Genomic DNA, 23,689 nt, shown 5'->3' on the forward strand with positions numbered 1-23,689 from the left:
AACACCTGTCTTTCAGGTATCATGGTGGAGGTGTGATTGTTGCCATTACAATAGAACCATGGCTGAGGGACTACAGTTAACTTTTGGCCTTCCCTTGAACAGAATCGAAAACTTGAGGCACTCCAAAAATGCATATGAAGCTTTTTCTTGTTCTTTATGCACATTTATTTTCTCATTCAGTTTTATCTGAATAAGTACTCATAATAGACATTCTTCCTGAGATGCAGTAAGTTACTAAGGATAAAGGGGAAGCCTGCCCAGAAGTGTCTGATTCTGCTCCCCAAAGGCATAGGTCACCTGAGAAGATACTAAGAAGCAACTGCAAGGACCAGAATCTTAGCCAGGGAAAGGTATGTGTGTGAGGTTACCAAAGTGATCCACAAAGAGAAGCCAAGTATGAATTGAGTAGTCAAGCCATCAAATCAGAACCCACTGGATCTGAGAGAAGGGGTTCCTAAGCAAAAGGGCAGAAATTAAGGAGGCCAGAGCCAAGTGCTGGACAAACAAGTAAGCTGAGGAAGGAGCCCCATAAAGCAGGTAGGAGGTGGGGGGCAGTAGTCTTCTTACCTGCTCCCTGTATTTATAGGCAAAGGCCTGCCCTGAGTATTGAAAGTTACAGTGAAGGAAGTAAAGAGCAAATATGAGGGATCCTGAGCAGAGGTCAGGGCAAGATAAAATCGTCTGTCATAGATAGTCCAAAAAGTCTCTATAGTTTTCATGGAATAGCTGAATCCTGACGGTAAGTCATTTTCCTCTTGAAGTCTCTGAGTCAAAGTGACTAGAAAACAAAGATGCTGATGGATGCATACAGCTTCTGGACTTAATTATAATTGGTAATGTAATAGTAATTATGCAACTCTAGGTGTGTCTTTACTTTCTTCTAAATGTGTTTTCTCTTTTGAGGCTTAAATACCCCAGAGCTTTAGTTTGAATTCCCACAGAAACAGACCCCAGGACAAAGATTCAGTGGCAAATAGTTTATTTGGGAAGTGATCTCAGAAAAGTAAAGAAGTAAGACAGAGAAGGGAAGGCAGCCAATAAAAGGTTTTGTAATCAAGGAAGTTATAACTGGAGCTCAGTCCTGCTAGAAAACTCTGGGCAACCTTAAAGTGATCCACCAAGAAGTGAAGCAGATGGAATATTTGCACACCAGCTCTTCTGTCATTTCCTGGTTAGGGCTGTGGTGGGAGATTAATTCCTTGGCACATCACCACACAAGCAAGCAAGCAAACCATCATGGTGGCCAGAGAATGCCTTCTGGCAAAAAATAGAAAAAAAGAGGGAGGTAATGGTAGTTGAGGCAGCCTATCCTGAATTGGTAAGGGAGAAGAGATGCAGGCAGGGCACTGCTGGCCTCTGCTCTATCCATGGAGTACCTTGGCTAACTGTCCTGGTCTTAAGCCCACATGGCCAAAAAAAAAAAAAAAAAAAAAAAAATCGTAGACAGAAATGAGTGTCTTCATCAAACTCTGGACCTGGACTTTTTCTATAGGACCTAGATGGACAGCTTAGATAAAAACCTTCAACATCCTTTCACAGTCCTTTTCTCCCTGTAATTCACTTTTCCCCTCAAAGAGGAAGTATGATTGTAATGGAATCACATCCATTATAACAAGACATACACACTAAGATGTTCCAAACCTGAGCACTGGAAACCTATTTCCAAGCAGGAAGGGGATGCTGGACCAGGCAGCAGCAGTGATGATTCTCCCCTTGGGGAATCGCTGGTACCACTGGCATTCTGCTGCTTTATGAGTTGCTGCCTTTTTACGTTTTTGGTTCAAGCATGCCTGCATGATCCCTCTCTTGAACACAGCAATGCTAGAGAAAGGATATAAAATTAAAAATGCAAAATTAGCTACAAAAGTGAACATTTGTTCAGAACAAGAAAGGAAATCACAACAAAATTTAAATTTAGCAAAGCTTACACATATCAAAATATTAAAAATTCAGAAAAATAACAAAAATTTAATTAGCTCTTTGACACTCCTCTATAAAACAGTTTTTCTACCTTTTATGGCTTCATGCTCTTTGATTGCCTCTTCTTATGACAACAAAGACTTTGTAATTTCATTTTCTAGAGAGAGAATAGAAAGATAATTTAGTCTTTCCTCTAGCATGTTGACTAAAATTTGCTTTTTGTTATTGATGGTTTAAAAAAACTTCTTTCAGTTACACTACTCATTATTGGCAGTGTTATGTAAATTTTTAGGATTGTTGTCAAGTTTTTGGAAAAACTCTGTCAAGCTTCTTTCATATATGAGCTATGAGATTTAGAAGAGTCTTCTAGACGACAACTTGTTTCAGACATTTCAAACCTTATTTTTCTTCCATGACCACATATAGTCAGTGCCCCCAAATGACCCCTTTACATCTCTATATGACCCTTGGCCCTGCATTCTCAGACATGTTGGTACCCATGGTTGATGGAGTGGTGGGAGCCCTCTTGTAGGTTGTTCCTGCATGGGATGACTAACAACAGTTTAACTCTGTGTGGAAATGGTTGTGAACCACATAGCTAGAAACACTAAACTCAAGCTAAACAGATTACTAACTCATCTGTCCCCTAGCCAAATGCCAACAATGCCTGAGGCCACTCCTAGGCCATCCAACCAAGGAGAGTGCGGAGGGAAAGTTGGAGCTCAGTTGTCGTTGAAATTTCTTGCTTTAGGAAATGTCACCAAAGTATCTAACTGTGTATACTCAGGGCCTTGGGAGGGATCTCCGTAGTGAGGAGACCTAAAGTTTAGATTCCCCTTAGTTTCACTGCCTTTGGCCACAGCACAGTTTTTAGAAGCTCTCCTGGTCTTTGTTTACTTCACATCCTGTCCAGGAGACCTATATTCTAGCTCCCAAGGACTGGTATACATCTGTAAGGATCTTGCCTAGCTCTTTGCTTCCCAAATCATTGCCTCTGTGTGGCAGCCTCTCCTATCCAACCTAACTCTTCTGGATCAAGTCTAAGGGAGAGGTTGTAATGAATTTACCCCCTTAGGGCTTTGCCATGAGCTGTCCTGAGTGCTGGGCCTCCCGTCACCCCCCTCCCCCACAAGTGAGTGATAAGATTATGGTAGCTGATACCATAAATGACACCAGACAAATGGCTTTTAAGCAAGACTTGACCCCTATTGCATTCTACGATATGGAAGAGGTGAGTTTTATCCCACTTAGCTTTATGGAAAAGCAATTTATTAACTAAAAGTGATCAGCCTATCCTTTATATGAAAAATATAGGGGTGGGGAGGATTTTTCCATCATAGGAAGATATAGAGCCATTGACTGGAATTCAGTTATCAGGGAAGCAGGTTTGCCTTTGAAATGTTTGGATAGATTTGCACCACTTCTTCCTTTTCCAGCGTGAGTGTGAGGGTGAAGGTGTGAGGGTGAAGTTTCTAGAACATATTCTGAGTTATATTGACCAGCCTCTTCCAGTGTGTGGAGGTTCTCTGGGGGAGGCACTTCTGTTTGCTAAAGAATCTCTTTACTGAGGTTCCTTTCTTGTAGGGTTGGGAAAACCCAAAAGGTGGTTTATAAAGCTGTTCAAAAGAGTTTCTTGCCCTACCTCATCAGCCTCTGATACTCATAAATACGTTTTGAAGTTAAGAGTAATTCACAGACTCTCTCCAAGTGATCTTTGATGGATTTGGTTTTGTGAAAGTAGCCTTGGGATCTGGACCTGCCATAAAAGGGCCCACACTGGCAAACTCCATCATGATCTTGAATTAGAACCTCACTTTCGCCCATGAGGCAGCCATTGTAATCACAGGGAATGATAGTTACATACGCTGGTGATTTGTATGAAATTATTTTTGAGTTTATTATTTAATAAAGAATCTTCAGAAATAGGCAAGTAAAAAATGTCATTTATGTCACAGATGGAAAAGCTACATATATGTATTAATGGAATTCATTCACTGGTTTATGGACCCAAACTTCTCTTGGGACTCTACAAATCCAGTTGGCATGTAGACCTCTCTCAGTTTGACAGGAAGGCAGATTCGTCACCAAATATTATCTGTGAATAGCCCCAGCTTATGCAGAAAATTCTCTAGGAGGCTCAATAAGAGATTCTCTTCTTTAGCAGATGGTCTAGAAAAATGTTGAGGGGAGTCAGCCCAGAGATTTTCAGCGATGTTGGTTGGTTGTGCTTCTGTGGAGCAGACCAAGATACCTGGGCCATCCTCACCGCACAAAGAATCTCTGTAAACATTCCTCTGGTCAGCACTTTTCCATTATAGGAATTGTTAAAAGTCTCAGGTGTCATCCCCCAAAACAGATGTTTGTTTCTGCCAAAACATTGTAAAAAGCATCCATCCTGAAGATGTGAGAGAAACAGATACTTGAAACTGCAGTGTGTGCTCTGCTTGTTAAGACTTTGCCGAATAAAACTTTTATGTGTGGGGAGCTGTTTTGCATGAAGCTGGTGCCAGCCCCTGTGAGCAGGTCGTTCCCTAACTGTGGTCTGGATGCCGCTGGGGAATTAGAAGGTCTTAAAGTGATTGTAGGGATTTCTTTTGAGCTCTCAGTTCTTCAAAAGAAAAAAATATATGTAAAGAAGAGTCTATTCCTGTCAGAGGTTCAGCGAAACCTGGACATAGCTCTTGTTTCTTTTGTTTCTGGAAACAAAGCATTAATTTGCTTGAATCCTACACATGGGAAGCTCTAAATGTAGTCATGCTTTCTGGTTATTCTTAGTGCGTGGGTCTCCACCTGCTCTCCCTCCTTATTATTCTCAGTCCCCTCCCCCAGCACCATGACCCTATATTTAGATCTGAAGCATCATCGTGAGACGCTGTGTAACCACAGCAAGGTTGTGCCTGTAAGTGTGGCAGGATATGGGGTTATTTTGCCTAATGGAGGAGATATCCATTTGGGAGGGTTTCACCCTCAGGGGGATAAGGCTTTGCTGTATGTAAGAAACTTAATTAGCAGGCAGGATCTCTTCTCATTTTGTAGAAGGAAGCATTTTTGTAATAATCTGGCATTCATTGCACAAAGCACTGCTGTCATGTATTGCAAACTTTTTGGAGTAGATTCTTAAAAAAATATATATATATATTATTTTATTTCTCTCTCTATATATATGTGAGTATATATATAAAAAACCTCCACAGGAGAAGGGTCATTTTATTCATATTTGGGTAAGATAAGAATAATTCTGGTTGATAACAAATTTTTCATCCAGAAAGATGTATATCTGCTTTTGAAAAAAGAAAATAAATATATAAAGATATATCAGGAAATGACCAAAAAGAAAAAAATAATCAATGCCACTGTGTTTGATATTAATTTTAATAGTAGCTAAATATGTGCTAAGCACATTTCATGTGTTGTTTCATTTAATCACCATGTGACATATCCGGTGTGTAGTAACATTCCCATTTTACAGACAAAGAAGCTGAGGCTTAGATAAATAATCCACTCAAGGTCCCTGAACTGGTCAGGTTTCAAACTCAGGTAGACTGACTCTGGGCCAGAGCTTTTAGCCATTATCCTCATTGCCCTCAGATAAAATTTTCTGATGGTAAAAAAAAAGGGGGGGGGATGCACCTGGGTGGCTCAGTCGGTTGGGCGGCTGCCTTCGACTCGGGTCATGGTCCTGGGGTCCTGTGATCGAGCCCCACATCCGGCTCCCTGCTCAGCGGAGAGCCTGCTTCTCCCTCTCCCTCTGCCTACTTGTGCTCTCTGTCTCTCTGTCAAATAAATAGATAAAATCTTTAAAAAAATTTTTTTCTGATGGTTCATGTTACCTTGTGTGTGTGAAGATAAAGTTGATTGTGACCTGGGCATCTGCAGGTGGCTGAAAAGACCAGAGTCTGTGATGTCACCCTTTATATAGGCAGAGTCCTTATTGTCCATTTAACTCTAGGTCTTGATTCAGAAATATTAGAAAGAGGTTTTTTGTCTATTGCTTGTCCTGGAGTAGAGTTCTCCCCTATAGTTCTCTTGCTACTGAAGGCCAGTCGTACAACTGAAAAGAGTAAGTTTGGAAGCTGCAGATTGGTTTGAAGCAAGATGTTCTTTGACTAGCTACTATTCCATTCCATTAGGATAATTTCCTTTCCTTCCCATTTCTCCTGAAAGTGCCTTATAAAACCACGGGCTCTTCAGAAATTGCCCTTGTCACCCTCCAAATGCATCCCTGTCCATGAGTACAGGGTCAGGATGAGCAGACACTCTCTGAATGGGGGAATGGGGAAGGATGCACTCCAAACATGGCTGGGCTTTGTTTATGGGGAAAAAAGCAAACAGTGGGAGATAAGCTCTCAGGTCTGTTGTTTAGACTAGCATATCACTGCTCACCTAGGGCAAATAACTTGCCTTGTTCCTTTGCAAATCTAAAAAAAAAACCAACTTTTTTTTCCCTTAGAAAATACCCAACTACACTTGTGTGCTTTCTCTTGAAGACAGTACTGTGGTATTTGTATCTGAGAACTTGCATTTCATTATTTTCTTCTTCTGAAGAATGGTGTTGGGTGCAGCTAAGCAGTTGTAGACTTGATATCAAAGTTTCGTGTTTAAAAAAACACCCAGTTTCTAAAATGGGGAAAAAAACCCTGGCATTTTAGGGAAAGGTTTTCTCTGAAGGAGGGAGGAGAAAACTATGGAGAATAATGAATTCATCAAGCTGAAACTGCACGAGGCAGCGAAGCGCTCAGGCTTCAATACATGGCAAATGGAAAGAGAGCTCCCATTACCGTTGAGATGCACAGACACAGCCCTGCTAATCACTTGGTCATGCTTGGGAGACACTAAGTCATCACAGGCCATGACATGGTGAGAACAGGGTGCCAGGGGTTTGTTGTAAGAAAAAATTGTTGATTTAACATCCATAACCAGCAGCACTCCCTTCCCCGACCCTCATCCTCAGAAGACAGGCCTTAGTTGGAAAAATGCTTGTGTGTGTGTGTTTAACTCTTTAGATTCAGCACAATCGGAAATCCTATGGGAGGTAAAAATTGTTGAGGAAGGGACTACTTCAACCAAGAGATTACTTTTTATTTATTTCCACAATTTATTTCCACAATTTTATTTATTTCCACAATTCTCTCATATATGGAGATGCGCAGTATTAAATACAAAATAATAAACATCGGCATTTATCGAAGAGTCACTTGGAGGCAGGTGTTGTTTTGAGTAATATCTGTGTATCACCTCATTGATTCCTCCCAAGAGCCCTGTGAAACAGGGTACCACTATTGTCTCCATTTTATAGAAGATAAGTAGCCTGCCCAAGGTCCCATAGCTATTGAATAGTGGGACCGAATTTGGAACTGAGATTGTCTGACTCTAAAGCCTATGCTGTTGACCACTGTGCCCTGTATTAGATAATGTCCTTTGAAAAATCCAGTGAAACCAGATGACAAATTAGTTGAAGAGAGAAAGTATAGTTTTCCTTTCTTTCAACATGTATTTTATTAAGCATTGTGGCAAATGATGGTAGAGTGGAAAGACAGACATGCACATTCCTCCAACTTAATCCCATTCTTGCTGTGATGGAAAGACGCATTAGGGCCAGAGGTGGCATGGAGGAAAAGGCATTCCTGTCTCCCAGGATTGCTGTCATGTGCACTGCTATGTAACTAGTGACTAGTATGGTATCTGGCTCTCTTAGTGGTTACTCAATAAATGGTAGAGTCAGGAAAAGGGTTCACATGGGTAACATTTGAGCTGAGACTTTATGGATAGATAGAAGTTTTCCTGTGGTCAGGATGAGAAAAGGGATTACAGGGTGAGAGAAAAGCATGTGTAAGATAGGAGACCGCCTAAACTGTCTTGGAAACGACACTGGTTCTGTGTTGCTGGAGAATAAGATGGAAGATGATGGAGTGTAGGTGAGAGAAGGAGCCACGATTGTTCAGCTTATGGGCAGAGTTATCACGGACATTCTGTACCATGAAGTTGGATATGGGTTTATTTGAAGGAGTGAGGATACCATCGAAGTAATGTGAGACAGTGGAGGTAGAGAAGCAGCACCTTGGATGATGGATGGAAAGGGTTGGGGAAGTGGTCAAGACTAGAGCGGTCCTGGGTGAGATTATGTGAGTGTGACCTGGTGGTGTATTAGATGAGGAAAGAGGAGATGGGAGGAGCTGAGGATAGATTGCTGGTTTGAAAAAAAAAAAAATTAGTAAGCAGGGCTACCATTAATTTGATGAGGAATACAAAAACGGTACAGACTTAGATTAAAAATTGTGAGGTTAATTTTGTCAGCTTTTTCAGGTTTGAGGTTTCTTTGGGGCATGGCTGAGGGTGTCTAAAAGATGGTCAGACACCCATGATGCAAAGTTAGGCAACAGACCATGTCTGAAGAGGAGCCATCAGTCAACCTGGAGGCCGCAGCTAGTGAATTTTACTAAGTAAGGTGATCATTCCATGCATGGCAGTGTAATACAGAAGGTGAACATTAGTACTACACGAATTCACAAATCGGAGAGACAGAAGAGGGTTTAGTATGCCACAGACGGGGTGATTAAAAGGACTTCATGTAAGAAGGGATTCGGGACTAGAAGTTAAGCTTTCCGTTGGGTGGAAAGAAAAGAAGGGGAAACAATGGTTTTGTACAGCAAAGTCCTTGGGTTTAGCAATGTGATATTTTAGAAGCTTCCCTTGGGAGATGTCCATTTCAGATATTGGATTGTTTGTTTCTGGAGGTTATGGGGCTTTAGGAATTACTTTAAAAGGAACTCAGGGCTCAGAGACACATGTGCCATAGTATGCAATCACTGTGAAGCCCTCCTCTGAAATTGGACGGCTGAGTATGCCTAATGTGTTGGTGACAGTTTTCCTCTAAAATAAAATTTCAATTTTCATCCTAATTACCAAATACTTACTCTAGTTCTTATTATGGCACCGGTCATAGTTCTAAGTACTTTAGATCTATTAACCTTAATTTTCACAATACCAATGAGATAGGGACTCTTATTGTCCCCCTCTTACACAGGAGGAAACAGAGGTGCAGAGTTTGAGTGACTTGCCAAGCAGCTAGTAAGTGACTGATAATGGATATTGAATCTAGATGTCCTGGATCCACTATCTTATTCTGTGTCATCTCTCTCTGGTACAATGTCCAGATAACCCAAGGACTGAAGAATCCCAGCCATGAGCAAGCTTTCTATCTTTTGAGAATCTCAAGGGATATTTATGACTGGCAAATCCTAGGTTAGAGTAGGAACAGGGGTCGGGGTAATACTGTAATACTGGATTGGGGCTGTGTGTTTAGTGCCAAATCCAAGAGCAGAACCCTGGTAAGTTCAAAGGAGAGGCTTAATGCCCCGTAAGGCCAATCCTGAATCACACATTAGCACCCTTCAAAGAAGGGCCTCTCTGGCATGTCCCCACCATGGGGTCTCAGGAACTGGGGCCGGAGCTCATGCCAGAGAAAAGGGGGAATGCTAGAGGGGCTTTTCAGTTTTCAGAATCAAGCCAGTCTAAGCTACATCTGTGAGTCTACCTGGCTAGCTTCCCAGAGAAGAGAAAAGACAGAAGGGTGGGAAAGAGAGACAAAGCATGGGAGCAAACTTCTTTAGGGTGGGCTGTCAGATCACGTGAGTGAAGGAGAAGAGAACCAGCCCATGTGCACCAGCTTGCTGTGGCCTTCGGCTCCAGGAGTGGTTCGCCCCTTTAAGCATGTAGCAAATCAGCTCTAGGCATGTGTTCCTCTGGAAAGAAAGGGTGGAGAGGAGAGAACAGTAAAGGGAAGAGACCTTGAACTCCTTCAAGAAGCCAAAACAGCCTACAGTTTTCATTTCCTCAGTTGATGCACAGGAACAGTTTCCTACTCGATACAATGTAGCTATACATTACTGGGGCAGGATGGGGTACATGCATAGAGATGGCTCTTTCTGCCCTGTCATTGAAGAGATTGGCATTCAGAAGCATGGCACAAGGCATTGGGAAACAGAGACACAGGGTTGGCCATGGTAAGGATGTGGATAGAGATCAAAAGATAGATAACGCATGTGACTTTGTAGAGTTAGCGCAGTGTCCGGGAGATCTTTCTTGATTCTGGTAGGATTAACGTAGCACATTTGAATAGATGTTATTCTATTCTCTGTGTAAAAAGAGTGAGAGCTGAGTTTTAATACACAGTCTGACACTGACTGTGTACCTTAGGCCAGGAACTAGCAAACGTGTTCTGTGAAAACCAGACAGTAAATATGTTCCTTTTTCTCTTCAGCTCAGCCATTACAGCACAAAAATGGCCTTAGGCAGTATGTAAAGTAATGAGTATTGCTGTGTCCCAATAAAACTTTCTTTAAAAAACAGGTGCAGGTAGGAGGGTGGAGGTCGGGGGAGTCAGATATGGCCCTGTGGCAGTTCTTTGCTAACCCTCGTTTTAGGCAAGGGCCTTGAATTCTCCATGGCTTGTTTCCCCATTCATCCTATTGGTAAATTATTCTCACCCAACAACTCAGGAGGTTGCAAGTGCCTGGTATTATAAATAATTCATAGATGAAGGAAGGCTGGTTAGGGAGTCAGGACACTTAGTCTCTTGGAGGGCCAGGCACCAGCCAGCTGTGGGACCTTGTACTTATTCTCAAATTTTAAGGAACTTTTCAGTTCTTACATTCCATGTAGAAGGGTTTGAGAAAGTGCTCTCCAAATAGGAAGTGCCATTGAGACTAAAAATATAGCTAAAAATTTCACAAAGTAGTCCCTTCATTTCTTAGATTAAAAACAGAAGTACAAGTCCTCACTGGAAAATTAGTTTATGTAGTCTCCAATTTGTTAGGGTTTTTCCCCCTAATATCGTTGGGTGGCATTAGAACTTGACTGCAAAGGGCTTGGCAGATAAGGTCCAATGCCCTAGGAGAAGGCAGAGGAAATGTGCTAGTCTCGAAGATTGCAAAGAAAGTTTTGCCTACACGTTTCAAGCCAGTAATGGATCAATTATCGTTTCTCCAAACAGTGCAAGAAACAGACATAAGAGAGAAGGAAATGACATTCCACTGCCTTTAACCCTTTTAAGAATATAAATGTAACAGTTCTGAGCATAGTATATGGAGAAGATAATTTTGTCTTTGCTCTGGATGCTCCGTACCCTGGAGTCCACTGTGATTAAACTAATAGAGGGGTTGGGGGGAGCTCCAGATTCACCTACTTCCCCTCTAGGGCACTTGATTTAAGGCTGGACGCAGAATGGAATGTGCCCAAACACTCTCTTTCTCTCTCCTTCCTTATGAAAGTCATAAGAGTAATAAGGAGGAAGGGCAGGTTCATTTGAGTACAACCTATCATTTAAGCACACAACAAAACACAATCCTCATTATTGAAGAGTAATAAAAATGAGTCTAAGTGGCAGTTAGGTTCCTACAAATAAAAATTGCTACCGTTGCCTGTCTTTGTGAAATGAAGAGATGAATGTTACCTTTGTTCAATGAGCCCATAGTTAAGAGGTGTTTAACACTGAAGGCTATTGCTTTAAAAAGATATTGCCAAGTAAAGGTCAGACCAATGGAGACACTGGATTATGAAGGTTACACCTGCCAAAGGTAAACTGAATCAAACAGCCAGTGGCCCTGACAGGGTTTAGAGACTCACCCAATAGCTAAACATTTGCAGCCTCATGGAAGAACGTCTTCGTTTCATTCTTTTCAACTTCTTTTTCTTTTAACCTGGGTGTGCTTGAGTAGATGGGGGCAGGAAGTACTATGTGTGTTATACACACACACACACACACACACACACGCACGCACGCACTTTTAAGCGCATTTTCTCCATTGACATGCTAGATTATACTCCTATAGCTTCAAGTAAGTATTAGTTTAGAATTATTAAAGTGATTTATATTTTGCATATTTATACATCTTCCACACCTAACAATTTCTTCATACTTTTTGTGTTAGCACTAGCAGTTTTGTTGGATAGAGCTTTCCAAGTAACTTGAAGGATGTTTCTATTAGTTGATGTTAGACAGACTGCAAAACATGCTCTAAAATAGACTTAAGCCCTGGGAGAATTCCAGAGCTAATGAACTTACAGACAATGGTTGGACCTATCATGGACAGTAGCCCTTTTTGCAGTCTTCAGCATAGGGTAAGACAATTTGATGCTGAGCTTTTTGGTAGAAGTGGTTAAAGTGATCTATCCCAGGTATCTGCTCTTTGAAATAGAATTATGTAAAACACCCAGCAAGTGGTGGGTGCTCAACAAATTGTGGTCCTTTCCCATCGGTATACGAGGTGTTCTGGTTAGTCCATCAGTTGCCTGTTTTTGTATCTAAGGATGGCTCTTTGCAGTAGAAGAGATTAGATCCCAGACTTCTGTGTCTCTTGTACCTCCCCTCAAGCCTTAAAAGTAGAGCAGCAGAATACTAGAAAGAACTGAAGTGAATACTCCCAAAATTCTGTGGGTGCCTCCTTTAACGAGCACTGAGTATTTCCAAAGGGTTTGAGCATTATTTACTTCTCTGGCTAGATAGAGATCAAGGCCAGAATAAAGGAAGGACCTTCCAACATCATCCAGTGAATTGGCAAGACAACTACATGTTCTGCACTTTTCTGATTTGCTCACATTGGGCTACTGGCTTTACCAAAAATGAAACAGAATCTGCTTCTTTTTTGTCTCCCCCCTTTCCATATCTGTCCTTGATCTGACCAGATTGTTGTATTAAAAAAGTGGTAAAAGATAGGACGTTGAAAGAAGAATGTGAAGTAGAACACTGATGGTTCTTTGGTTGATAAGGCATTCTGATCTCATTTCTGAGTCCCCAGTTGATGTTTATTTTTATTAAAAATGTCTGTAAGGGTAACTGTTCCAAGTATATTATCCAAGATAATGACATTAACTAGCTTTGCTGCAGAATCAATAGGAGTAACAAAAATATACTGCTGATTAAGAGTGACACAAAATAAACATGTTAACTAAGACAGGTAGCCTCGACAATTTAAGCATACATCATATGATGTTTAAATCCTATCCGCAGTTCCTATTTTGGGGAGGAAATTTAGAAATTACTTTTTAAAGTATTTGTATTTGTAGCCTGCTGAGATAATTCTGAAAAAAAAAAAAAAGAAAAAAGAAAAAGAAAAGGCAACCCAGAAACCACCCTCCCTGTCCTCCAAGGGAAGAAGAGAAAGAATGGAGGGAGGTGGGAAGGGAAATAAACTTGTATACTTCATCCAGGGAAAAGTAATTGAAAATGCTAATTCTGTGCCCACAGACTAAAACTTTGAAGGACAGGTCCTTGTCATTGGACTACTCGAGGAACAGCAGAGCAGAAATAAAAATAGACCATTGACCAAAAATATCCCTTTCCAACTGAGAAGTTTTAAAGGGCTGCTGCCCATTTTTCTGTTTAAAAAATTATAAACCAGCCTTTTTATTCTTTACTTTGAGAACTTTGGAGACTAATGTATATGTGGTTTAGGAATAGAAATATTATGATTCTCAGTTTAAGAAATGTTGAGATCTTTTTAGTGCTATTTTTTTTTCCCCTTTGGAAAATGAATTATCTGCAAGGGTCAAGTTCAGGTTATTGTCACAGCAGACATTTCAGAGTCTCAAGGCAGTTAGCAATTTTTTGAAAAGATGAACATAGTTGGAAATTACCTACTTTTTTTCTTTAAATAAACAGAAATGTTAATGATAATGATTGCATTTACCATAATCATTTCTCTCCACTTTAGCTTTAAGCTCAGGAATTACACTAGGGTTTGTGACTGATTTTCAGCGATGTAACCAGTGGGGTGGGGACACTTATGGCAACATGGTTTTGGGCAGTGCCCGATCACGTATGACATTAAAAACGAGGCATACACTTAACTGGTTCGTGAAAATCAAGGATGTTGTCAGAATGCAGGGCTAGATTTAGAATCCGTTCCTTCCTTCTTGCTTTCTTTTCTTCTTTAACATACATTTATGAATCCAGCACTCTCCTAGGCACACAGCAGTGAATAAAGGAGACTGAAGCTCTGCCCACATTGAGCTTACATCTAGGAAGAAAGCAAACAAAGAAGGATAATAGGCAGTATGTCAGAAGATAGGAAAAACTAGAGAGAGGGAAGGAGGGTGGAGATGTACTTTTCTCTAGGGTGGTCAGGGAGGACTCCCCTGAGATGACATTTGCAAAAAGACCTGAAGAAGCTGCTGGGGTAGTTATGTGGCTGGTGGGGAGGGGTGTTTCCTGGTAGCGGGAACAGCAGATGCAAGCGCCCTGAGGAAAGGAGGTGCGTGATATGTTCAGGGAAAGCGAGGTCAGCAATGGAGGGAAGTATGCCGGAGAGAACAGGAGGAGGTAATGACGGGGAAGAAATAGGGTCAGGGCTACATGCGTAGAGTCATTTAAGTCCCTGACAAGGCTCTGAAAGAGATGAAGCCATTTATGGGGAGGATTTTGTTGAGAGGAGTGACATGATCTCACTTACTTTGTAAAAGATCATTCCAGCAGCTGTGTAAGGAATAGACTGAGGAGAGGCAGGGGCAGAAGCATAGAAACCCACTAGGAGGCAACTGCACAAATCTAGGGGACAGGGGACAGTGGCTTGGACCCTTGAGGTACACATGGAGGTGAGGAGAAGTAATTAGGGTCTCTGGATATACTTTGAAGGAGGTTCCAACACGATTTGGTGGTGGTTTGGATGGGGGTAAGAGAGAAAGAAAATCTTTGACCTGCAGGCTCTCATCCCACAACCTTGAAAACCTGAGACAGTTTCTCACTCTCCTGTCAGGGATAACAACAAAAACATAGATGTGCACGTCATTGTACTTTAAAAATTGGAAAGCTTTTATTTACATTATTTTGTTGAACCTAGGCAGTAGGTATTAACTCATCATTCAAACTAAGGAATGGATAGATGCCCAGTGATATTAAATACTCTGACCAAGGTTATATAGCTGGTCAGTGGCAGAGCAGACACTTAAGCTCAGATTTCATGCAGAATTGGTGTCATAAAGATAATCTTCCTTATTAAGTGCTGGGACCATAGCTTCTGGTGTTCCAGCATTTCAGTTATCTGAGAGTCCTTTGAGGACCTAAGTCAATGCAAAACATCTCAGCTACTACTGTTAGGAATTCTTATGGTAGGTGAACATGTATTATCTTTTGTCTATGAAGACAGAGGTGCTGACCTACAGTAAAGTACATCTGACCATGAACTTGGTGTTCTTTTTTCTGGTAACTAGCAATGGATTTACCCAGGTTGGGCCGCTGCACGCTCGTGTAGTGACTCTTATGTACTCCATTGGCAGTTATCTGTGGTTTAGGAATGCCTTCTGAATTATGCGTAGAAACAGAGCAAGACTCGTTAGCCTAACAACAATTAAAAATATGACTTTGACCGCTGAGGGAATGCTAACCAGCTAACGAACTTATAGTTACCATTATTTTGTGGGTGCAGGCAACGACTGGCATTGTTTTAGCATATCAAATGCTTTCGCAGTTGAGAAAGCCAGCTGGGCACACTTCTTGGTCTGATGAGTGGATGTAGGGCTGAAGAGCAAGTTGGACTATCTATTAATGGAAAATATTATAAATAGGGGGAAAAAAAGCCCTACCGATTTAGTTCATCAGAGGTAATAATATCTAAACACCTTAACCTCAAAATCATTAGTCTTGAATATCTCAATCAATATGGATTCTCTCAAAAGTCAATTTGCCGCTACAAATATGATTGTTTAATAATTCACAAGTTGTGGGCCTTCAGGCTAGAAAAGGTGAGTGTAGCTGAAGGAAAAGAGGTAATCTCCACCTCAGATAAGATTTCAATTAAAAGAAGAGAACGTCTATGAAATAGAGTTTAATGTTATACGTGACAGTCGCATGTATGTGTGTGTTGAGCTGTATGTCTTCCTGGGGAGATATCCGTTTAGTTCAGTTTCATTGTTCACTTTCAGATCAGAGCTATTTAGCTATTTTCCTGAAGTATCATAAATATTTTATTAAAATGTAGCAAATTTTGGTTTTACTTACTAGATTAAAAACAATAATTTTAAATGGCTAATGACTGGTGCCAAATCATACAGACATTTTTCTCTGCAGTATTGGAGAGAAAGGACATATGAATCTTATAAGGCATTTTGGTAACTGTTTCGTGGCTTTTCTTTTTTTATATCCGAGAAGGTGATAAACTTGTTTTGTTAATTTTGCCTTTGGAGTAGCCCTTGCCTGATGTCATCAGTTTGGATCCTGTGAATTTCCAGTCCTTGTAATTCTTCCAAACATGTCACTTTCATGATAAATCTGTTCACTGAAAAGATGTTTTTAAGCCCAGCTTCAGGAGAGCTCTCCCTTATCCTGCAGTTGCACGATGTGGACATACCAATTACTAATGGTGCTTATAGGTCGTGCTTTGATTCTCTTCACTCTATTCTCCATCAAGAATCTTCTGGCTTAAGAATCTCTTTAAGCTGTTATGAGGAGAAATCGTTTTTTACATATTTTTTTTCCTCAAACAGCAGTTTTTGCAGCCACGGACTAAAATGTTCCTTCTACGTTACTTTACAATGGAATAGATAGCTATTGGAATGGGGGTTGCGGGGGTCACTGCTATACACCCAGGAGAATGTCCTGTCACCTGAATGACTTGGTCCTGCCCCCACCCTGGGCCACACCCCCATGTAGGGCTGGGTGACCTTTCTGTCTATTTGCATAATCTTCCTTCCTTGGATTTATTCTCCATGCCTGGGTCAAAAAATGGGGCTCATTAATAAACATTTATTGAGCACCAACAGGGTATTATGTTCCAAATATATTCCCTTCCCTGTAGGCTTGGAATCTACAATTTTGGCTCCCAGCAGTCACCTCTGCCCTGATTTTGAGAAGAGTAAGTTATCTAAGCAATTGAAAGGACATTCAAATATTTGTGAACTTCAAAGGGAGATAGTCCTTCATCTAAAATGTCCTTTTAGATGGTTAAAATTTCTAAATATTCTACTTGTCTAGTAAAGTCCAGTGAACTGTGAGTTTCTGGGATGCAGATAACCCTGATAAGGTTAAAAATATTAACACTCATAGATAATAATTAGGTTATCAAGTTAAAAGCATCTGTTCAGTTAGGTATGAGGACTTCAGAGAGAGAGAAAAAAAAGAACCTCATAAAAATTGAAGAACATTGTCAAGGTCATTGGCATATAATTTTTAAAGTCATTTGGGCTAGGTGCTGTTGTGCTAAAAATTCGATCAGTAGGCAAAGTTGAAGAAGACACTGTTGTTAGGATGTGTGAAGCTTTTTACTGAAGCATGATACATAATTGGAAATGCCTTTAGCAAAGTCGCGTTTTAATGGGAAAATACTTTGTCATGCAGTTTTTCAATTAGTATTCACTAATTCAAATTGGTTTATCATTTAGCCAACTGCACATTAGATTTTTAGTGATGCATTTTCTCATCTTCATTTTTATTTGTGGATTTTCCAGTTGATAGTAAAACTTTCAGTGCCTTCACTAATGTTTCTGCAAGTGGTTCTTGGCACTTTTCTGCCTCTTGCAACACCTGAAGAGTAAGTTAGACATCACCATCAGTGGCTCAGTCGAACCTGATTTTGGTGAAGGGTTATGGAATTGGAGCTGTTTGTATTAGAATCCGGGGTAGGGAAAGGGATGCCTTTTAATTTGAAATAAAGAAGGTGTTGATTCTTTTATGTGCCCTTCTCGCTTCCCTTCAGATTCAGAGGAATCCACCCATTTCAGTTTTGAAAGGCGTCCTCCATCTCAGATTTAATATTCTTCTTTGCAGATTTCTGTACGAGGGCCCATAGTCCGAAATGTGTTTCCTAAACAGTAGGCAGGCAATCATTTAAGTATTTCTTAAGCACTGAAGGTGAACTCATCATTAAACAAGCTCAGAGGCTGCAGTCAATAGAAACATAAAAGAGATTCTCTAATTTTTTTGTCATTTTTTTTTTTTTTTTTTTACAATTTGGTGGAAGAAAAGGCTAACCAAAAATCAAGTTTCCTGGCGTCCATAACAGACTTCAACATTCATTTATTCATTATTTAACGAATACCTCCACAGATACATTTCCTGCTGTCAGAAGATTTCATGTTTAAAAATTGCCCTTTTTAGGGGTGCCTGAGTGGCTCAGTCGTTAAGCATCTGCCTTCGGCTCGGGTCATGATCCCAGGGTCCTGGGATGGAGCCCCGCATCGGGCTCCCTGCTCAGCGGGGAATCTGCTTCTCCCTCTCCCACTCCCCCTGCTTGTGTTCCCTCTCTCGCTATCTTTTCTTCTGTCAAATAAATAAATAAAATCTTAAAAAAAATTGCCCCTTTCCCCCATTAGAACAGAAGTTTTATGAGGATTGAGAACTTTATGGCTTTGTCTTCTTCCTCGGACTTAGAATAACAACTGGCACATAGTAGAAATTCTATTATCTATTTGTTAAATGAATGCATGAGTGATTGAATAAGTGATTAAATATGTACTTAAGGAAGATTTCTCAAACAAACTGACAGGTATTCTGAAACCTGAAGGTTGAGTATGCGCTAGTCTAAGAAGAGGGAAGAGTAAGAGTAGAGTATTTAGTAGCACCGCCTCACAATGAACTACTCAGGCGCTAACCTAACAAAATGTGTACCAGATCTCTATGGGAAAAATGACAAAACTCTGCTAAAAAGAACTAGAAGAACTAAGTAAATGGAGAGATATCCCTTATTCATTCCAGGGGCCTCAGGAACATGCTTAAATGAGGAGACTAGAGCCAGAATGTTGAGCGGGGATGTGAGGAAGGGAGAAGAGTCCCTCGGGGTAGCTAGGTAGCTAAATCACAGGTGAGCCTGCACCCACTGAGGGCATACAGCTTCCCAGGTGGGAGGGTCGGGTTTCTCTTCTCTGATCCAGTCCCCCTGGTTTCTATTTACAAGATGACTGTTATGAAGTAGAGGTGGTGCCCAGCGGTTTGGGAAGAGTGAAGATGAGGAAATGGACTTGCGAGGGAGGATGAATCCTCAACTTTGTTCACAGTACCAGAATTATAATCTATGAATAGCCTGGGCGACTGTCTGGTGCACCGTTTGAAGCAAAATTAATGGAAACAATTAGTCCTTTGGGGAGACTTTGTACTCCACTCTTCCCTTATGATGAGATTTCTATGAAAATGTGCAGGTCAGGGATGATAGAGAATTGCAGGGATATTCCTAACACTTACTGGGCTAGGGCAAGAGCGCACATGGAGGCTCACATACTGCAGTTGTTTGAAAGCTACAAATCAACCTAACAAATAAGTAAAGTGTCTGTTGTACTTTTATGATACACCATCGTGGATCCTTTTTACTTAAAGTGTGATACCGGCCACACCAGTATCATCGTGGAGCTCATTAGGAATACAAACTTTAAGGACCTACCTCAGATTTACTGAGTCAAAATCTACATTTTAACAAGATCTCCACCTACTTTGTTTGCACATCCAGCTTTGAGAAACACTGCTCAGAGTGACCTGGAAGGCCAGGTTCTAATGTATAGTCCTCAGACTTCTTGGAGTGATGCCCTAGAACATGGCAACATGACAAGACCTGTCTCTCAACCCCCATCTCCTATCCTGACTCCCTTTTCTTTCCATTTCTGGCTCCTTCCAGTATCTCAGAGTGCCTTGTGCACACATGAACGAATACCCCAGTCTACGCATTCATACCCATTGAAATACTCTTTGGCTTCCCTTCGAGCCTAGGAATGTACTGTTGGCAGGACAGTCAGCCATTGGGAGGATGGGTTCAGGCCTGAACCCCTCAGGCTTAGGTTGACAGGGCTAGAGAATTCCAGGGTCCCAGGACTTCGAGGGTCTAGAGGTTGAATGTAGACTCTAGGTGGGCATATCCCCATGAACCTTTAGACTTCTTGTGCTATGGAAAAGGGCAGGGTTCACGTAAGAGCCCTTGCTCTGGTCTAAGGGTAATATTGGATAAATGTATCTTTTTCTCTGGGTATGAGATTATTGTGGTGATGGCATTCAAGCTAGAGTGTCTTCAACCAAATGAGGCGATGAGTAGATGGAACCGTGCCCTAGAAAACTCATCTACACATTAAAAATGTAGAGCTGTTGAAAGGCATCCAGGATCATCAAACACCTTAGGGGCTGACAACTCTAACTGCGGTCTGAGTTTCCTGTCATTCAGGAGGAAAGATATGTTGTGAGCGATTTAGGAGACTGACCCCTGCCACAGTGAATCTGAGGAGTGTGTGTGTGGGGAAACGTGTACGACTTTTCAGTTGCATATTTGACGTGCCCATAATAAATTTGATTTACATTTTCATGATTAGTCCAAAGCTAGCTCCCTAAAAGATATTCTGTACCCTCTTTCAAAATCTGACTCTCCATCAAATGGAATTTCTTTAAAAAAAAATGTAATGAAATGTGATTAGTGCAAATGTCTGTGAAATTTATTGTACTATTAAAATCCTATTGGGTCTTTGTTTATGAAATGTATTTTTCTGTATTTGAGGTTTAGGGAGGCTTGATAATGAGGCTTTGAAGATTCATGGCCTCTTTTCTATGGCTTAATTTAGGCTCTATATCAAATATGTAAAATAACACTATATCTTCCCACCACCTCTGTGGGTCATATATTTTGTTATTATTTCCCTGCCGAGTTTTTTTTTCTTCTCTTCTCCTTTTATAAATACAGAACTACTAATAGTAGGAACATTTTTAATATAGAGAGCCATTATCTAGAGCAGAGAGGAGTAAGTGTGGATGATGATTTCCCTTCCAAGTCTACCTGTAGTGTTAGGTGGACACATAGTGGTTTGCATTCAGTGTCAGCTGCTACCCTCATCCCTCTGTATAACTCATTCATTCTGTTTTAGGAACTGTGCATTTCATGATGTACTGTGCGTACCTAATCTCCCCATGGCCCCATCCTTCAGTTTGATGACCTGCTCATCAGAATTGCCATTGGCCTACAGAAATGGACATGCATGGTCCACTCTGCAAGGAGAGAAGGGTGCTGGCAGCACACCTGTGACTTAGGGAATCATCCATGGTTTTCGATCCTCTATCCCTTCTATAAGCAATTCTTAGGTCCTGTGATTTTCTTTTTTCTTAACCTACATTGCACCAGTGACTTCACATTGAATCACACTTCACGTAAAATCTTAAACATGGCCTGAAAGTCCCTGTCTGGTCTGGCCTTACCTACCTCTCTCACCTCATCTCGCCCCTTTTCCCCACCCTGTGCACCTGCCCAGCTGCCTTTTTTTAGATCTTTGGCCTCAACATACTGCCTTCTGCCCCAGGACCTTTGCGCCTCCTGTTGTCTCTGCCTAGAAATCTCCAGTTTTTGCCTGGTTAATACCCACTGTTTCCTCAAATATCTGTTCTATCATCTCATTGTGTTGGTCAAATTCCTTTATTGTGCTTATTTTCAATAATGTGGCTTTGAGTAATGTCTGCCTCTCCAACTAGACTGAAACTCCTTGAGATCAGAGACTGTGTCTGCTTTAGCTTTTCCTCTGTCTTCCTAGTACTTTCCCTAGAACGCTGCACAGAGTGGGTCCATATTGTCCCTTGTGGGAAGAATCAGAGAACACTGCAATTTTCCTCTTCCCTGAGTTTTTCTAAGGACAGCCCTGCATGTTTAATATTTGCCATCATGTCATCAAATTACTTTTATACGTTGGTGACTCATTTAAAAATGCTTCATTTGGGAATAACGAAGGGGGATAGACAGGTGTTCATTCAACTTTTACACGAGAGGGCCAGTAACTACTTTAGAACTATATGATTTGATGCTGTTAGGGTCCCAGAAAACACAAACAGAAGGCTGTCGTTAGAAGACTGAACTGGCTAAGGGATTTTATTAACTCTGAGCCCAATTTTTATCCTGACACCAGAAAGTGCCACGTATTCTATCCCTCTACCTCTAGGCAAGATTGTTTTAATTCCCTCAAGTGATGGTGGTTTTTACCTCAGAAGGCAACTCTGTTCCCACCCTTATAACTGGTGCCACGGTCAGAATGCTTTTCCTGGTGCCTAATATAAACTCCTCTTGCTATAATTTAATAAGCGTGTTCTCTTTGTCCTTTCCTCAGGGAGAATCTGTTTTGATAACTATTCTTTACCTAGATGAATTACATTTATATAGTGCCTTACACTTTACAAAATGTTTTAAGTACATCATCTCATTGAATTTTTGAACAACTCAGGGAGCTGAGTGTCATTTCCTTCCCTCTCACAGAACAGCCCAGAGAGATGACAGAACTTACTCAGAGTCATGTGATTTGTGCATGACACAGATGGGTCTTGAACCCAGGTGTTTGCGTTTCAAAACCCCAAGCTGTTTTCCCCATATCAGGAGCCAACCTCGGTATGCAAGAAGAGTGATAGTCTCTATCTGGTTCTTCTCTGGCTTATGACTATCATGTCACATTAATGTATGTTTTCTCTGTTGCTGTTTTCCACACCTGACTTCAATGTCACTGTTCTTTTCAGAACTATATGGTTTCTATGTGTGATATTGGCTACCTAGTCCTGAATACCGTGTCTTAAAAAAAACAACAACAAAACTTTGGAAGGATTAGATGTCAAGGACTCCTTCCATGGTGTACTTCTATTCATGCCTTCTGGTGTGTTCCCGGCTTTGTTGTTTAACCCCAGGATTTGTTAGCCTAACAGTGACTTTCACAATTTAGCATAAAAAAAAGAAGGTTCCTGCTTGTGGGAACCCAAGATCTAATGGATGAGGTGACAGAGGCCAGGCTTCACAGATTGAATATCTAGGCTGACGTGTTCATTTATATCCCTCTGTCTGTCATGCCTTCATGTGGGAACATATTTTTAAACATACACAGACAAGGGAGTTTTAAGCACTTAGGTCTACTAAGCCCTGTCTTCTTAGAATGAAAACAGAGAGGAAATCAGAAAAAGTCGAAGACTTACCCAGAAGGAACCCAGTCAGGTGGAACTAAGCAGGTCCCCCAACATTTGGTGGTGCGTGGACGACATTGGGGCCTCCCACTACGGTCACCAACCTGGTGCTGGCCCTGTCCCCCATCTGTAGTGCGAGGGCTGCTCCCTCACATCCTTGAGCTGCTTCCTTCCCCTCTCTCGTTCTGTCCATTCCTTTGTGTTTATTCCATCATTTAGAACTAGAACAAAGCTTAAAGCATGAACTCAGGAGAACAAAACACTGCCAATTTTTCTTTATTAGGACCATATACATGAGGCCAAGTTTGACTCTTACTTTAGAATCATTAACAAATGGATTAGGTAAAATAATGGCAATAATGATCTTGTAAGAAGAACCATACTAGGTCATTTCTTTTAAAATGAATAATCTGTAGTAAAGATTATGTCACAATTTATTTTGTGTGTGTGTATGTTTCTCCTTTAGCCAAATGGTTTTCAATCGCAATTACTGAAGGTTCAATGACCTTCTGGTTCAATTGAATTAAAAAACTTAAATGAAGTTTTACTAGTGTCAGTCTTTGCTCTCATACAGGTAATTGAGAACATGATGTATGTTTACAACAATGCCACCTGTAGTTGGTAGCCTTTGTTTAAACCAAGGAAAATTTTACATAAGCTGCAACAGAAAACAGCCTAAAATAAAAGTCTGCTCATCAACAGTGTTTAGGGAACACCTACTCCTCTAAGCACTAAGAAGAAATAGACAAAGAAACAGTAAGGTACTCAGGTAGTGATGACTTCAGGGAAGATGGAACTATACTTAAAAAAGAAATCCTTAATTAGAAATAGATTTTATGTGTTGTAAACATTGTCTAAGAATAGTGGTTTCTCTGTTTACTTTCTTTA

At 40.9% G+C, this 23,689-nt stretch overlaps 1 protein-coding gene and 1 long non-coding RNA gene across 10 annotated transcripts in view; one reads left to right on the top strand and one right to left on the bottom strand.

Moving 5' to 3' along the window:
- Positions 1-23,689, top strand: part of ESRRG (estrogen related receptor gamma) — a 616,331-nt gene that overhangs the window by 136,122 nt on the left and 456,520 nt on the right. The gene's annotated exons all lie outside the window — the stretch shown is intronic.
- LOC112839305 (uncharacterized) lies at positions 1,660-22,955 on the bottom strand. 2 transcript variants are annotated; one of them, XR_012375660.1, is made up of 5 exons: positions 22,814-22,955; positions 19,583-19,778; positions 13,769-13,937; positions 2,012-2,077; positions 1,660-1,821 (listed from the first exon to the last, which is right to left on the bottom strand). It is a non-coding gene; the product is annotated as an uncharacterized lncRNA (long non-coding RNA). The 2 variants fall into 2 exon arrangements; XR_003212170.2 differs by lacking the exon at positions 19,583-19,778.

This window comes from Callorhinus ursinus, unplaced genomic scaffold (genome assembly GCF_003265705.2).
Source record: "Callorhinus ursinus isolate GAN/ISIS: 27379988/994484 unplaced genomic scaffold, GSC_fseal_2.0 scaffold54, whole genome shotgun sequence".
Lineage (NCBI taxonomy): Eukaryota > Metazoa > Chordata > Mammalia > Carnivora > Otariidae > Callorhinus > Callorhinus ursinus.